Source organism: Schistocerca gregaria, chromosome 2 (assembly GCF_023897955.1).
Source record: "Schistocerca gregaria isolate iqSchGreg1 chromosome 2, iqSchGreg1.2, whole genome shotgun sequence".
Taxonomy (NCBI): domain Eukaryota; kingdom Metazoa; phylum Arthropoda; class Insecta; order Orthoptera; family Acrididae; genus Schistocerca; species Schistocerca gregaria.
Genome location: NC_064921.1, coordinates 770,182,006 through 770,200,275, shown reverse-complemented (window position 1 = coordinate 770,200,275; position 18,270 = coordinate 770,182,006). Strand labels below are relative to the sequence as shown.

General features: G+C 41.7%; 1 protein-coding gene across 1 annotated transcript in view; it reads right to left on the bottom strand.

The window, feature by feature from the left end:
* The window catches only part of LOC126336456 (uncharacterized), a 72,371-nt gene extending 54,316 nt beyond the window's left edge, over positions 1-18,055 (bottom strand). The window contains exon 1 of the mRNA XM_050000165.1: positions 17,990-18,055. The gene's annotated coding sequence lies outside the window, so the exon portion shown is untranslated. The remainder of the gene's footprint in view (positions 1-17,989) is intronic.
* Positions 18,056-18,270: the final 215 nt, after the last annotated feature.

Below are 18,270 nucleotides of genomic sequence, written 5' to 3'. Positions count from 1 at the left end.
GTTAATGATCACGTTGAAATATTTTGTATGATGATCTCAGATGTATTCTGAAATTGAAATGTAATGCTCCTGGATTCAGTTACTATGTTTTGACACTCTTTTTTATTAGTTACATTACTTGGCACTGATGTCTGTCGCTGAAGCAATTTTGCTGAATCACTATGTTTATTTTGGGTTTTGTTACAATTTCCTTGTTTTAACTCACATTGTTATGTTCCAGACTGTTTTTAATGTTGATGGATCCTATATATCAAGTGACAATTTATGTTCTATGTTGTGTGGAAGAAAATTTAACATTATATTTTTTGCAAATTTTTGTTCGAATGCTTTCTCTTACAATACCATTGTTTACTTTTTCACAATTTATATGTTATTGTTATCCTACCATATTAAATATGTATTTGGCATTTAGTTATATTTTATATTTTTGAAGACACTTGACCCATAAAAGTGGGAAACCTACTACTACAAAAAACAGAAAAAACTGCAACTAATGCTGTATGTGGTAGTGAAGTAGGTACCTGTAACGATGGGAGGATTCAAGTACAACTAATTTAGTGGATAAAATACTGATATAAGACTGACAAATAAAAGTCAGAAATGTATATCTTGCTTCACATGTTAAGCAAATAAAGGTGCTATGATTATGTTAAATAAATTTCAGGATGTTGCTATGAGAACAGTTACCTGTAGAAGCCTCAGTGGTTTGGTTACCGTCAAGAGAAGGAATGTAATATCTGCCTTGATGAGAACCATCAAAATTCACACACAGTGATTCTTCACTGTTGCTACTAATAAAACTGCCACTGTCAGTATTGGTATCTTCAACTGTTCCCATTAGTTTCCTGAGGCATAACACAGCGGATCCTACTACGTCACAACGCACCGAATACCGAGTCACTACTACTCAAGTGTTACACATTCTAATATTATGGCCATAGTTTTAGGTGATGTTCAGAGTAGATGTGGTTGATGATCAGGTGCAGAATATAGAATAACTGTTTCACATTGTCTGTGTTAGACTGATAAAGCTGTATATTTCGTTGTTTCAGTTGTGCTGTGTTGCTGTGTTTGCTTCTGTTTGCTGTGAGATGATGGATAGGGGTTGCACAACATCAGAGTATTAGACAAAGAGTGTTTCCGACCGGAAGGGGATTAATTCTCTGTTAAACCCAGTAGCTCAGTTGAAAACAGATAACTCAGGAATGTGTACAGAGCTAGTTGCTATGAGGGAAGATAGGGATTGGTCTGGTTTGTCCTCTCCTTCATTGGACTGAGCCTCCGCAAGTTTCATTGACAGTTTTCTGGTAAACCAATGGAGGATTTTCATTTATAGGTTACCTGATGACCACTCCAATGCTGGAGTTCTAGATGAACAAGCGATTATTCTAGATGATTAAGTTCTCCTTAAGTGGAGATCGGGGCAGGCTGTCCAAAGGGACACGATGGCCAGTTAGTATAATTTCACTAACGATTCTTTAGAAAAAGCAACCAAGGAGTTTGGTGGCAACAATACTGTTTCCTTTCTGCAAATGCTTCAGTGCAGTTGGACTGACGAGCGAGAAAGGACACGCATTTTATACCCTTTCGATTGTGAAAGTAAACTTTGCTTGATGAAGATAATTTGTGGCGCACTCTAAAGAAAGGCTTTTATTAAATAAGTCAATCAATTGTTAAAGTCCACAAACTGAGGATTATTTCGATACTCTACATGGAGATATACGTTTATGAAAGTTTTCGTAAACGGCCTAAAATAATTCCAATTAAACAATGGGACAAAATTGGCCACTTAAATAGTTGGGCCTTAGTCCTCATGGACAACCTACCCCGCTCTATTTCTAAGTAGATACTCTTATTAACTTTAATAGGTCCAATGCAATCAGTGCCTAGATCATGTCCAATGCAATTTGTGCGTAAGTTTATTGTGTTCTACACTTAATATAAAATGGTAATAAATATGTGCTGCAGTTTTTTTTCTTCGAAAATACATAACTTGTTTTGAAATGAAGGAAATTAAAATGTGTACACTCTACTTACTGCTGGTAAATCACTTACCTCTGAAATGACAGAAATAAGAAGACTTCAGGCTGCGAATTCGTGCCCACTGCCACTAATATTATTATTAATAATATTATTATTAATGATAGTAAGACTAATAATAATATTGTGTAGCGCGTAAATCAGTGTAGTAGCTATTATACACGAGGTGCGTCAGAAAAGGTTCGGCAAATGGTCGCAAAAATAAAGGCAACAAGAATTACTAATCTTCCCAGCAATCATCATTAGCTACAAAACACTTCTGACGTCAGTTGTAAAGGTATTGGAAACTGTCAGAAAATTCTTCTTGTGGCTTTGCTCAAAGAACTGAGGTAACGCGTCGCTCGATATTCGGAACGTCTAAGTGCTCAACTTTCTCACTGAGTCCAAGGTCACTGTTCTTCAACTCCCTCATTCTTCTCCATGTCCGGCGCTGGCAGACTCCATTTTGCTTCCCGGTCTTAAATTATACCTGAGAGGCTTGACTCTAGCAGATCTGACGCGTGATCACGGTGCTTAGATAGGTTACACAAGCAGCGTTAGCAGACTTTCCAACAGCCTTACAACATATGTCAGAAATGTTTTGTAGCTAATAGCGAGTAAAGATATTTTGCGTGTAACCCATGTTTCCTTTATTGTCTTAAGCCATTTACTTGACTTTTCAGACCCACCATCTAGCTACTGACGTGCTGTACCACTGTTAATCCGTTTATTTATTGCAAAGTGAATAATGAAGCAATTTCTAGTGACCCAGTGAAGGTATTTGCAAGAGATACTGAGAATATTTGCTGTATATGTCTCAATTTCACTATCATGGTGCCATGGTAATAAAAACAAAGAATATACATAGGTGAGTATGTGCAGTTCATCATAACTTCCATTATTTTGTGCATCATGAATGCAAGTATTTGAAAAAAAATGTAATATCTGACAAAATATGTAGTGAGTACTACAATCGTAGTGATAATAATAACGATATTTTAACATATTTTAGTTTCTTGACCGAAACACAGTCGAACGCTTTTGCTTTTAACCCTTGGAAGAATCACAAGCTGGGAACCACTTTTCGATCTGAAAGGGTCAGGTTCTGCCTGCAGTCATAAGCGAGATGCCATCAGAGCTGCTTTACGTACAAAAGAACAGCATCTGAGGAGAACAGAGAGAATAGATGCGGAGAAGTTATGGTAATTCGAGGACCTATTTGCTGATGTTGAGAATGAGAGGGATGTTTACTTACAATAAGTTGTGACAAAATATAGTCCGAAAATGCACACCAGCACATCTCTTTCTTTGTCTGCGGTAGCGTATGAGGGAAGGATGGCTTAGCCATGTGATGTAGTCAAATCGTAAATCGGGACGAACAAAGGGCCGATTCAGAACTTCGCAAGAACATTGAAGGAGTTATGGAAACACGCGCAAATAGTCAACACGAACTTCTTCGAGTCCCAAGACAAGATAAATTATTACATCAAGTAAGACTGTGGATTATGCTTACAAACGTCTATACGTTGAAACGTTAACATCCTTTTCATGGTGACAAGATGAATTCATTTCGACAAGAAGAAACACACACGAGTAAGTTATGGTATTGCTAGTAGTCTAATAATGTAGTAACCTAATCTTTTATTTAAGGGTCCATCACCTAATGGAGGAGTGCTGCGCGGTTTTGACCATTATGGGGGTCGTTTCAAACTGATTTTGGTTGCTAAGTAATGATATACTCGAAAAACAGACCTTGCCCATTAATCAAGGTCGTGAAAAGATAGCACAAAGTAAAATTATATTTTGTCATTAAGAAAAAATCGAGAGTCACTATCTTTGACGTACACATCCATTCACGTTTAGTCTCAACACAAGTCAAAGAAAACATAAAAATATGGTCACACGCTTTTGGACAAATCAGCGCATACTGTCATTCACTGCAGTTCATTGGCGAGCATAAAACAGTAATATCGGCAGTCTGAATTTATGACCAATTTTGTAAAACACTTGGTCACTAGTCAGTACAGTTCGACTTGCAGTGGGTCAACCCACGACAGCTGGGACACCCTCCGACCGATACAATATCCCTTCTCCCGCCATGCATTACGTCCACTTACTCACTGCCAGCTGCATCTCATCTACATCTACATGGATACCCTTCAAATCACGTTTAAGTGTCTGGCAGAGGGTTCATCAAATCACCTTCAAATTCTCTATTATTCAAGTCTCATACAGCTAGCGAAAAAGAACGAACACCTATATCTTTCCGTAGGAGCTCAGATTTCCCTAATTTTACCATCATGATCGTTTCTTCCCATGTAGGTTGGCGTCAACAAAATATTTTCGCATTCGAAGAAGAAAGTTGCTGATTGGAATTTCACGAGAACATACCGCCGCTACGAAAAACGCCTTTGTTTTAATGATGTCCACCCCAAACCTTCTATCATTTCAGTGACACTCTTTACCCTGTTTCGCGATTATACAAAACGTGTTGCCCTTCTTTGAGCTTTTTTGATGTAAACAACAAAAGGGAGCGTAAATCCCTAATTCCTCGCCATAAAAGACTGTTTTGAGCCACCGGCGAAAAAGAGTATGGAAATAGATGTTGAGGTTTACAAAAGATGATGAAGAACTTTAAACTGAAGAATTGACTATAAAATTTCGATTTATCATAGCTAAATTTCCTGCTGACTACGATAGTGAATCGCTTCTAGAAATGAATCATTCAAAAATTCAACATATCTTAGTGAAAAATGGTAAATACTTTCAAAACTTGAGGTTGACATGCAATTACTAAAACTCCTTCCTATCAACAGTTTGCATGGCCATCAAAACATATCACAGTTGGTGGTTTCCTTTTTCACAACACAGCACAGAAACCAAATCACTCATTTATTTCAGCTAACCCTTTGTTTGCTTTCCTTTCTGCCAGACTTTTGCTCTCCATACCATCGCCAATATTTCAGCTGACCTTAGTCATCGGGCATGAAAGATAGATATGACGTACCACAAATTAATAATTATTCCATTACCATCTCTGTCAAGCTCTTAATATCGGATTCCATTACCATCTCTGTCAAGCTCTTAATATCTAATATGAGGAAGAGGACGTAATTATAATACACCACACAATAAAATTAATTGACAGTTGTCTGCTTTTATCAGATAAGCCCAAAATGTAAATGCTAACTTAACGGTATACAAGTGTGTTACATCAATACATGCCGTTAGAACAAACATGGTTGCTGAGATACAAACTTTAAAAGACATGGCCATAATACTCTGCCATAGGCTATTTATTGGCATTAAAAGGCATTGTAATTTCCAGTAGTGATGACACACTACTTTCTTGTTCAGAAAACATAAGGTTCAAAATTTCAAACACTAGTACCTATTCATGATTAATTTGACAGTACCAAAACTGTGCTTCTGAAGCTGAATGCAAATACTATCACTATTACCTTTGACAGCTAACTCAGTCATCTCCATTATTACTTTTGATAGCTAACCAGACCATAAAACCATTATTAACTTGGTTTCAGGATTAACGCATTACTGCCATCATTTTCATCACACACACTCACACAAGTGTGTGTGTGTGTGTGTGTGTGTGTGTGTGTGTGTGTGTGTGTGTATGTGTTTGTGTGTGTGAGTGAGAGAGTGATTGTGTGTGTGACAGGTTGCCTGAAACTAAATGACAGTAGTCAAATATGAGCTCTAAAAATAATCCATATTCTACATAACGTTCAGCTAATACAAATTTACGATTATGCACACCTCTCTCAAAAAAGAATCACCTCACATATGTATTACTTCAACATTCATTAATCCACTTACTAACCTCAATAATTATATAGAAATCCCCCCATGCTCCTTAACTTGTCCACGCCTCATTAGTCTCATCACACAAATTATTCTCATATGTCACATTATTCATCAAAACAAGTGACTCCTCATGTACATGTCATTTCAATGTCTTCCTAATTATCACAATCACCAATTGTTATATCACACCATTTATTAACAGTTCATCTCACTTTTCATGACTTGTGAAACAAATGTACCAGATTACTTAGAACTCTTTACTGATTCTAATTAGCTTCACTCAAAATGTAAATGGATGTTACCTTCCAGATGTGCCATTCATCTACGTTCTTTGAACGTAGATAGTAGACAGTTACATAAAAAGTGTTTTTGCTTATATCCCAGTTATAAGTTTTAATATGACTCAGATTATTATGAAAGAATGTATCACAAATTTAACTACACTTTTCAATTCAAATACCTTGATAACCACCGCTTAATATACTTAATAACTTCTACAGTTTTCTTAATCTAGGGATGTGGAAGATGCTTGGGCACTGAAACTAGAAACAGAAATAATGTATCACGCAGATGTGAGTCTACCTGTTTGCCAGCTGGTATACCAGCAAAAGAAGGGCTGGTTCCCTGAAATTTCTTTGATTTTGCTCTGTCTTGTGGGTTACCCCTAGATGTGTAAGAGATTAGGGATGTCGTAAATCTCCAAGTGAAGCATCCTGATAATTCTTTGACCAGCATCTGTTTGGAAATTTCCATTCAAACTGATTGTATTTATTGACTTCTTCTTTCTACGTAACTACCCAGATGAATGCATTGCCTTCCATTCTGCCAGTTACAAATAGGTCTTTGATTCCATTCTTAAAACGTGCTGTACAAATTACGTTCAGCCACTTAATAAATATCATTGGGAGCAGCGCCACCAACAGTTTATTCTTCTGCCCACTATTAGGCTGGATGTACCTACTATCATTATTCATTACTTCAAAGTCATTATCTTCCCACACTATCACCATTAGTTTTCCTTTCAAGTCCTTCTGGTTTTTTTTTCTCTTGTTCTCCTACACTTTTTACAAACTTGTAGGTTTCTTGCTTGATGTGCTGATCAGTATCAGGCTCCTACAATGCTGTTTCTGCCTTCAAATTCACATCTAGTTCAGTGTAGTCAGCTTTAGTTCTACAGTATTAATGTTGCATTCTTTCGGCGTCTCTGACATGTCTTTAAACTGATGTTCATGACATGTTTCAGTTTCTTGGGTTGTGTCTTATATTTTATTATTAGCGTCAGTAACAACATTCTATGTTCCTTCTGTTACCTCAACTGTCATGGTGCCGGCCGGTGTGGCTGAGCGGTTTTAGGCGCTTCAGTATTGAACCGCGCGACCGCTACGGTCGCAGATTCGAATCCTGCCTCGGGCATGGATGTGTGTGATGTCCTTAGGTTAGTTAGGTTTAAGTAGCTCTAAGTTCTAGGGGACTGATGACCTCAGATGTTAAGTCCCATAGTGCTCAGAGCCATTTGAACCCTTTTTAATTTTCGGAGACTGCGTTTATCACAATTTCAGATGATGTTTTAGGTGCATCTCCGCGCTTAAACGCGTATTTTCGCCAACATGTCGACGGTAAACGAAAGTCACCAAAAACAATGTAATTGTATGAGTTGGTTACGTGTTTTAAATCAAACTCAAGTTATCTTAGAAAATTTCAGTAATTATATTATCTGCGTTGAAAGTTTGGTAAAAGAATCCAATTATTATTTTATTCCGGTTGCTAAGTATGACCTCTGCCCATACTAACTCGCAGGAAGTATCTGCTTCAATTTCCCAGAAGACCAAATACTTTTAACAGCAACAAACGCACCATCACCAGCTGTGTTTATTCTGTCCTTTCGGAACACTATTAGGGTCTTCGAAAATATTTCGCCTGAACTTATTTCCGGCTTTAGATAGCTTTAGTGCCTATAACGATTGGAGCATCAGTTCATTCTATTAGCGCTTGGAGCACTGGTACTTTACCAACACAGTTACTACAGTTTACAACTGTTAAACCGATGGTTGCTGTATCTAGATTCTTCCTGTTTTCGGCCTGCACCCTTTCAGACTGAAGTCCTTTTTGTGTTTTTCCGAGTCACTTTAACATAAACAACCACTCAGTCCACACCACACATCCCCTGCTACCCTTGTAGCCGCCTCCTGCTCATAGTGTCTCCTATTTAATGGAACCATAAATCCAACCACCCTATGGCGTAAGTAGAGGTATCTGCAGCCTACACGCTCGCAGGACCCTCTGAGTCTCTGATTCCTACCCTGTGCTAAAGGTCCACAAATGGTCATTTCGACTATACTGCAAATGGTGAACACTGCTTTCATCACGCAAGTAAGACTGGCAGCCTTTACTAGTTCTATTAGTCGCTTGAAACCGGAGAGAATCTCATCTTATTCAAAGTGACACACTTCATTTGTACCGATGTGAGCCTCCACCCGCAGTTGGCAGCACCCTGTGCCCTTCACGGCATCGGGAAAGGAACTTTTCCACATCTGGAATGAGAACACCCGGTACGCACACAGAATGCACATTGGCTTTCTTCCCCTCCTTGGTAGCCATGCTCCTAAGGGGCCCCATAACGCCCCTAACATTGAAGCGCCCAACTACCAGTAATCCCACCCTCTGTGGTTGGTCGGATATTGCAGGCTGAGAGGTTCCGTCTGATCCAGGACTATATAATTCGCTTCTGAATCGGAACTTGGTATATGTAACAAAATCGGTTTACTCTCAGCCCGAAACGAAAATGCGAGAGCTGCCTATTTAATATTAAATTAAGATGCAGAAACTCAAGTAACTAAATCACCAAAGCACATGGAGGAAACTATAGAATTCGTTCCCGGGTAGGAACACGTAAAAGTCACAAGATCGGTTACTTCCATGTTGCCGCTCGTGTCCCGGTATGCTGCTGCTGACTCACTTCAGTGCAGATCCTGGTGCGGCTTTGTTTACGTTGTGCCGGTCGCGCCGCGTATTTTGGTTCTTTGCTTTGCGCTGCGGGGCAGTTTCGCTGCTGTGCTGACGTCGTTGCTTTCCGGAGATTCGCTCCGCGATGCAACAGTGGTCTTGGGAGGTGTTTAAAGTCCGCTCGTCGGCCACCCGGTGGAGCTGTAGCAGCTAGTAGCTTGCAAGTCAACCGCCACGCTGCTGCTGTATTAATTTGTAGTTACACCACTATACGTCATGATCGGTGTTTGGTGTTCCCACTGCCGCTACCTGAAGTCTCTACTACCGGAAGACGCGGTGTAATTCGTCTCCGATGTCCAAATTCCTTGCATGCATTGGTCTATAGTGATGTATGGTCACTCTACCATCAACGTTTCAGCCCAGTTTCCCTCTTTGCCATCGAGCGAGGTGGCGCAGTGGTTGACACACTGGACACACATTCGGGACGACAGTTCATGTCGGCGTCCGGCCTTTCTCATTTAGGTTTTCCGTGATTTCCCCAAATTGCTTCAGGATGATGCTGGGATGTTTTCTTTGAAAATGGAACCGACTACCTCGCTGTTTAGTCCCACCACTTATCAACCAACCAACCAACTTTCCTTGTCTGTGTGGTGCCACTCAACGATTACACCGACGTTGCTGGAACTAGCTTGTACATTACACTTTATGGGACCAAGTAAGATCAATCTATTTTAACCTTCAGAGGCAATTTCGGAAACGAAATCACCAAAAAAAACTTATGTAATAATTTCTTGACGAATTATCGGCCTGTTTAGACACGGTGCAGGGAATAACAACTGAATATCGATGTAGGCAAGTGTAACGTGCTACGGCTATATAGAAAGAAAGATCCTTTTTTCATTTAGCTACAGTATAGCAGGTCAGCAACTGGAAGCAGTTAATTTCATAAATTATATGTGAGCGGGCATTAGGGGTGATTTAAAATGCAATGACCATATAAAATTAATCGTCGATAAAACAATACCAGACTGAGATCAATTGGAAGAATCCTAAGGAAATGCAGTCCGAAAACAAAGGAAGTAGGGTACAGTACACTTGTTCGCCCACTGCTTGAATACTGCTCACAGGTGTGGGATCCGTGCCAGATAGGGTTGACAGAAGAAATAGAGAAGATCCAACGGAGAGCAGCGCGCTTCGTTACAGGATCATTTAGTAATCGCGTAAGCGTTACGGAGACGATAAACCCCAATGGAAGACTGTGCAAGAGAGACGCTAAATAGCTCGGTACGGGCTTTTGTTGAAGTTTAGAGAACATACTTTCACCGAGCAGTCATGCAGTATATTGCTCCCTCCTACGTATATCTCGCGAAGAGACCATGAGGATAAAATCAAAGAGATTAGAGTCCACACAGAGGCATACTGACAATCTTTCTTTCCACGAACAATACGAGACTGGAATAGAAGGGAGAACCGAAAGAGCTACTCAAGGTATCTTCCACCACACACCGTCAGGTGGCTTGTGGAAAATGAATGTAGATGTAGATGTCATGTCGAGAGGTGTTTTCTTCAGCATATGAATTTCACGATTTCTCACGATGATTTTAAAGCCCAGACTTTCAGACACTGTCTAACACTTTTTCTGCTGTTTTATTTGCTGCAAACCTGGATCGCTACATGTTGCATATTATTGCACTATACGCTCCAAACTGAATCGTCTCTTCCCGATCTTCTTCTCGTTCAAAATGAAGTTGTATCGCAGTGTCCACAGTTTGATATTCGTTAATATTCTAACCAAAGACTAGGTCCTAGGCATGATAGCAAAGATGAAATATTACTCTCATGGTGGCAAGATGGAAAACCGCTGATTAAGTTATGTTAATGTTAGCGACTGTATGATATAGCAGCCTAAATTGTTCTTTAAGTGACTGTGAATCGGTTTTTACCGCTACTGGAGATGTTTAAATGGGATTCTGGCTGTTCAGTAATACTGTATCACAAAAATAGAGGTTGTGCAGTAATCAAGTTCACGAAATGTTTGCATAAAATAAATTTATATATCAGCGATCCATTGGCCTGCGTGTTGCTCTCAGACCCGTAATATTGGCACTTCGATCTTTGATCACTTTTAGCAAAAACACAAGGCAGCGCCATTCGGTTTCCTGGCGGTCAACCTACGGCGGTGGTTCAAAATGGTTCAAATGGCTCTGACCACTATGGGACTCAACTGCTGTGGTCATCAGTCCCCTAGAACTTAGAACTACTTAAACCTAACTAACCTAAGGACATCACACACATCCATGCCCGAGGCAGGATTCGAACCTGGGACCGTAGCAGTCGCACGGTTCCGGACTGCGCGCCTAGAACCGCGAGACCACCGCGGCCGGCTACGGCGGTGGTATACGCCCTCAGCCGTTACGATATTCATCCTCCCATTATGCAGTCAGAGCAATTTTCTAACTGTTCCACTGCATCTCACAACAGTAATTTAGCGTTTGACTATCAATTCTTGGTCTATCCTGGATCTGTGCGGGTAAAAAACGCTTATCTTTGATCAAGGGCAAATGATCTATTAAAATCTTGTATGGTAAAACGAAAAAGTTTACCATGCAATACCATGGGCCGTACATGGTAACTGAGAGGAGGTTACGAGTGGATGTGAAATTACAGCTACCACCATGGACACGTGTAATTCGCCTGGGGCGAATTCACCCGTTTCAGGGCATTGCAGATGCTTTGGCGCTGATTTTGGTACCGATCACTAAAGATACGGAGATGAAGAAGAGAAAATGCGAGGAGCATGACGAACGTACCACGTGCGACACGCCTTATGTATTATGGGCACAGATGTAAAAGAGGAGACTACCACGATCTTTTGAGCGTGTTTTATATGTAGGAATTTTTGTTATGATCCTGGCTGGGTAGGTTTCTCTTTTCGTGGAGAGGAAAGATTGTTATCTGTGGCATGTCGTTAATATAGTTCACGCTTGTGGTATTACATTGTTAAAACTGGGGAAAGATTGCAGGTGTTGCGTCTTTTGAAATGGGACAGGAGAATTATTACAGATTCCTTTACCCAGGAAGTGATAACATCAAAGATGGCCGTGAGAAGTATTGCAGTCCTAGCAGTACTGAATATCGTCAGATGGAAATAAGTAAGGGAATTAGAAAACCACCAGTTGGAAGTTGGGGTATTCTTCTCCAGACAGTCACGAGTGGACATTAAAGATGATGTATGATGGATAAGGAGGAAGGAATGAAGTACCAAGGTTAGAGGAAACGTTTTCGAAATTGCATATTAGGAGAAGGAGTGTTCGACGAGGATCGAACTATATCAGGTGATATGTATGTCATGAGAATGGTTGCGTCAACAGTTAAAGCAAGGAGTATGCTGGAGTCACGTAAGTCAAAACGAGGGTATTCGGGACAACGAAAGCCAACGACTTCCGAAAACGAATTAGTACTCTTGGGCAAACGAGTAAAGTAGAGCACAGTAACAAAGCTATAGGAGAATGGCACACCACACAACTTGTAAACCTGGAACAGTGCATACTAAATAGCAAGCACAAGCTTTGGGAGATTATGTAAAAGTTGGCAAGGTGAGTAAAAACGGCTGTTGGCTTAATGTAGGGGATCCGGTAGAATTTCCTAGACACAGGGTTGGCCATAGCGAGATTCTTTCTGTTATTAGGTGAGAGCATAAGGAGTGCACGAGTAGAGGTGATGGGGTTGCATGAAACCGCACATCATGCTCTGCTTGTAGAGCTGACTGCTACACTTCTACCTTCCGAGCAGTTTCCGGAGGTCTTGCAGAAAGTGCAGAAAGAGCTACCACACAAGTGGGAACCCAGTTCATTACCGCCCTCAGTGAGCAGCCACTGTTGCTATTTTACCACCTTGTAGCAGTAGCAATGATCACGTACCAAGGATGTTTGTAAGTTCCACTTAGATTCAATATAGCAAATATCCGCTCACGACACAAATTTTACTCCATTCTCCCGTTACGAGTGATATGGGAGGCTCTGGGAAAGTATGTGCAGACGAGAACTAGGGAGATCTCGAATTTTTCTGTGGTGTTCAGCCGGCTGGTGTCCCTGGAAAGCGTGAATATGGCAAGAATTCCGCTTAGCGAAATACCATGACTGTTTGACAGCGCCGCCCGACTGAATAGCCGAGACTTCCGAACGCCGGGAGAACCAAAAATAACATAACTAGGGAGGCGTTGATTCCGTATGATGGGGGACGGAATATGTCGATGTCAGCAGAAGAGCTCTATCGCTGGGAAAGGGGCGGGAAACGGCGTGCCCGATGCAAGTAGTCCAGGCTAACTCGAACGTATGTGCGGTCCGTTACTTTTAAGCAAGGGAGGGGGAAATGGTTGCAGTACCATTAGAATTGCGTGGTAGTGAAATGTTGATTAATGGTACAAAAAGAGCAAACGCGGGTCAACTTCTCGTTTTCCATCTACAAGTACAGGGAGAACCGGGATCGTTGTACTGGTCAAACTTCCCACTGGAAGCACTCTGACCAAGAACCTAACCTACCTCAACAATATCCTGGGACACGGCCTAATCCATTCCTTGGACAAACATATAGCTACACAGGAGGCATGCGTTCCCGCAGAGCAACTGCTTCAACTCGCGCAGCATAGCCAGGCAAACAACGCCGCACGGTCGTAACCGTAAGTGTGGCAACATCAGGCACCTTGGTCGCTCTCACATTGCTCTCTTCAGTTTTCATCTTCAGCGGAGAACCCTCCAACCCGCAGGACCCTCCAGTACAACTACCGGCGAAATGGATTTAGCGAAGCTAGTAAGGATTAACTAAGTAAAACTAGGTATAGACACTGTTTCGTTAGGTTTAAGAAATTTGTGAGTGAACCACCTCATTAGTAAGTAGTTATTAAGAGATAAGACGAGAGTGAAGAATCCGGTAATATTACTTTGCTAGTTTTAAATTGTCATTCAGTGCAATTAATGGTCAAGTGTAAAAAGTAGAAAAACCGCTGCGAAAATGTGCTGTACTTTATTATCAGTTTGTAGAATGGACGTTAAGTCTTTACAGGATTACACAAGCCAAGATCTGGAGACTGCTTTTACTGGAGAGGGCAGGTGAGTAACCACCACTACTTCTTGATGCTGTGGAATAAAACAACGTCGCAGTCGTGGCTACTGCAAGCCCAAAGCCGACCATCCACATCCCGCTAGATACAGCTACGCTTATGGCAATGTTCTTCTATTATTATTTATTACACTCTCTGACGCGCTTATTCACACTCGGTTAGTGGTTCCCATCATAAGGAAACATCATCTTTAGATCTAAATATAAAACGAAATGAAACATTAATGAACAATTATTTCTTTAGATGACTTACGAAGAAAAACACTTGGAATTAATGGTGTTAAAATTGACCTGCACATTGAGAGTACATACATTCACAGTGTTTACATAAAATAGTACCTTGTTAATCACGAGAAGCGCAAAGTCAAAATTCTTGAAAAACAAAAGGTAGTCAATGTTGTACAAATAATGGGCACAGCACAAAATTAGCTTTTGAGGATATTCCATGGTATCAAGCACGATACTGAACCCATTATGCACAATTCTAATCTTACCACATGAATGATGTATAAGAGAGGGAGGAAGGTGTTCGGAGGGTCGTGGTTTAATTTCTCGTATCTATCCGTCGCCGTTAGTGTGCATGCTGCAAATTAAAATTCACCTACCTCAGAACGGCGTCTGCTCAATGTTCCTTCATTCGACAATGTAGATACTTAGAAGATGTTGTAAAACAAGCGTTGATAAAAGAAACACCACCTAATATCTACAATTACTAAGGCCGCGCAACACTAGTTATGAAAGAAATTTCTGTAGAAATACTGTCATACAATTTTATCGGACAGTAAGAAAATGGATTGGCTTTTGGAAAATAATGTCCGAAATTTCCACAGAATAATGTTTATTTTCTCCTTGATAACCTAAGAAAATGTACTATTCAGTCCACATTTAAACTATTGGCTGTTTCCTTCCAGTTATTACATTTGATCCTTCTTGTGGATTTCTAAATAAGAAACTGCTCCCCAAAAATGCTCAGTAGTTGAATACTGAAACATGCCACGTGGATTCTATGAAGGACAATTTTCCACACGCGAATATCTGTCCAACATATTTAGTCAAAACGTCTTAAATTTCACCAAGTAGTCTTCAACAACAACTGCTATCGTCTTAGCTGAACCAATAACTCAAACATTAAATAATTCTTCATGTTACACATTATTTTTACTGGCACTAGTAAAATGACCGTCCGTGTTCAAAGCTAGCGAGCGACCTCCTTCTTCCAGCCTCACTCCCAGTATATCTATCAGGTAACGAGTGGTAACCCTCTCGATAATGATTTGTTGACCATAATGACTGCGGTCGCGTGGTTCCAGACTGTAGCGCCTAGAACCGCTCGGTCGCAACGGCCGGCTTAAGAAGGATACTGTAAGTTCAAATCACCATCTCGCCATGTAGGATTCCCGTTTTTTCCCTGTGTTGCTTGAGGCAAAGGCCGCGATGCTTCCTACCACGCTGAAGAGCCAAAGAAACTAGTACTCCTGCCTAATATAGCGTCGGGCACCGCGAGCAAGCAGATGTGCCGGAAGACAACGTTAATGGAATCGACTAATGTCTGAGGTAGTGCTGGAGGGAATTGATACCATGAAGTGGTAGGAGTACGAGGAGTGGAGATCTGTTCTCAACAGTGTGTGGCAAGCATCCCAGATATACTCAATAATTTTCACGTCTGGGACGTTTTTTGGCCAGTGGAGGTGTTTAAACTTGTATAATGTTCCTGGAGCCAGTCCGTAGCAATTCTGGACCTAGGGGGTGTCGTATTATCCCGCTGGATTTACCTAAGTCCGTTGGAATGCACAATGGACATGAACAAAAGCAGATTATCAGACGGTATGCTCACGTACGTGTTACCTGTCGGAGTGGTATCCAGGCGTATTCGGGGTCCCATATCACTCCAACGGCACACGCCCCACACCCCCACACCATTACAGAGCCTCCACCAGCTTGAACATTCCCCTGCTGACATGCAGGGTCCACGATTCATGAGGTTGTCTCCATACCCGTGTACGTCCATCCGCTCGATACAATTTGAAACGAGACTCGTCCGACCAGGCAACATGTTTCCAGTTATCAAGAGTCTAATGTTGTTTTTTATGAGCCCAAGCTAGGCATAAAGCTTTGTGTCATCCAACCATCAAGCGCACACGAGTGGGCCTTCTGCTCCGAAAGCCAATATCAATGATGATTCGTTGAATGGTACGCACGCTGACACTTGTTCGGGACCCAGCATTCAAATCTGCACCAATATGCGGAAGGGTTGCACTTCTGTTCATAAATGCCTCTGAGCACCATGGGACTGAACATCTGAGGTCTTCAGTCCCCTAGAACTTAGAACTACTTAAATCAACTAAAATAAGGACATGGCACACAACCACTCCCGAGGCAGGATTGGAACTTGCGATCGTAGCGGTCGCGCGGTTCCAGACTGAAGCGCCTAGAACCGCTCGGCCACACCGGCCGGCTGCACTTCTGTCACGTTGAACCATTCTCTTCAGTCGCAGTTGGTCCCTTTCTTGCAGAATCTTTTCCAGCGACAGCGATGTCGGAGGTCTGATATTTTATCGGTCTCCTGATATTCACGGTCCACTCGTGAAATGGTAGTACGGGTAAATCCAAACTTCATCGTAACCTCGGAGATGGCGTGACCCCTTCACTAGTGCACCTGCTACAAAACCACTCCGGTCGCGGTAGCCGAGCGGTTCTAGGAGCTTCAGTCCGGAACTGCGCGACTTCTACGGTCACAAGTTCGAATCCTGCCTCAGGCATGGATGTGTATGATGTCCTTAGGTTAGTTAGTATCAATTACTTCTTAGTTGTAGGGGACTGATGACCTCAGATGTAAAGTCCCATTTTTGAAGCATTTCATAAAACCTTCTTCAAACTCACTTAACCCTTGATTACCTGCCATTGTAGCATTAGTAACCAGTCTAAAGCATCAGTAACCAATCTAACAACTGCGGCTGGCTGTTGTGGCCGTGCGGTTCTAGGCGTTACATTCTGGAGCCGAACGACCACCACGGTCGCTGGTTCGAATCCTGCCTCGGTCATGGATGTGTGTGACGTCCTTAGGTTAGTTAGGTTTAATTACTTCCAAGTTCTAGGCGACTGATGACCTCAGAAGTTAAGTCGCATAGTGCTCAGAGCCATTTGAACAATTTTAACAACTGCGCCAGACGCTTGTTGTCCTATACAGGCTCTGCCGAACGCAGTGCCGTATTCTGGCTGTTTACATCTCTTTGTGTTTGAACACCCATGCATATACCAGTTTCTTTGGCGCTTCAGGGTATAAAGCCACAGCCGGCGACATGTCACATCCTAGTCGGATTAGTACTGATAGTATCTAAATGCCTGCATAAATGATTTACATTTTGTTTTTAAACTGTCACGCCACATAATTCCCAATATCCTTCTAAAAGAGATCCACGGATCAACAAAATTACTACTACTTCTCCTACCACTACTACTCCTACCACTACTAATATTACTACTACTACTTCCGTATTTCAGTCATCTCTCTTCAGACTGCTCCGCTGCTGGCTGCCACGTATTCTGCTCCTGTGCCAACGTCTTCATCTCAGGGTAGCCCTTGCACCCAATGTCCTGATCTGTTCCTTGGACATGTTTCAAACTTCGTCGTTCCGTACACTTTTCACCCTCTCCGGCTCCCTCATATACCGTGGTGGTTATTTGTTAATGACTCGTTACATGTCCTTCTATCCTGTCCCTTCTCCTTGTCAATGATTACCATATGTTTCTCCTTCAGCAGATTATTCAGAAAACATCATTTTTATGTTGCAACAACAGAAACAACTACTATTAATGCTGTTACCAGTGCTGCTAGTTCTGTTTCAATATCACGTGGTGCTCCGTAAACGTATATCCCTGTTGGGAACGTGTAATATGCGACAAAACTACACCACAGCTGTCTCAATGAAGAATACGACCTCTCCTAGAAAAACTACAGTAGATAGAAAAATCAGGATAAGACGTCAGTGCATGCCAGGCGAGTCAGAGACCATGTCCTGCAGAAGAGCTGTTCGAGCCGGCACCTGTGTTCCCCCACTACTGCGCGCTCGGTCAGTCCACAAACCTTTGTTCCAGCTGTGTAGAGGTGGCGCGGAACGCAGCTGGGCGAAGCAGTTACCGGCGAGAGCTGTGCGGCTGATCTGGCACCAGGAGACCAGTCAGTTCTGTCTGTATATAACGTTATCAATTCGCCGAAACTCGTAATTTTTACTTCGCTGGCATAGTGGTAGTTAAAACGCGTTGCTTCATTACGCCAGAGTCCTTTGATCAGCTCAAGTACAGTAGATAAAAACTTGAATGTCCGAATTTAAAAAAATGTTATAGCGAAATATAAAGCGGAATACA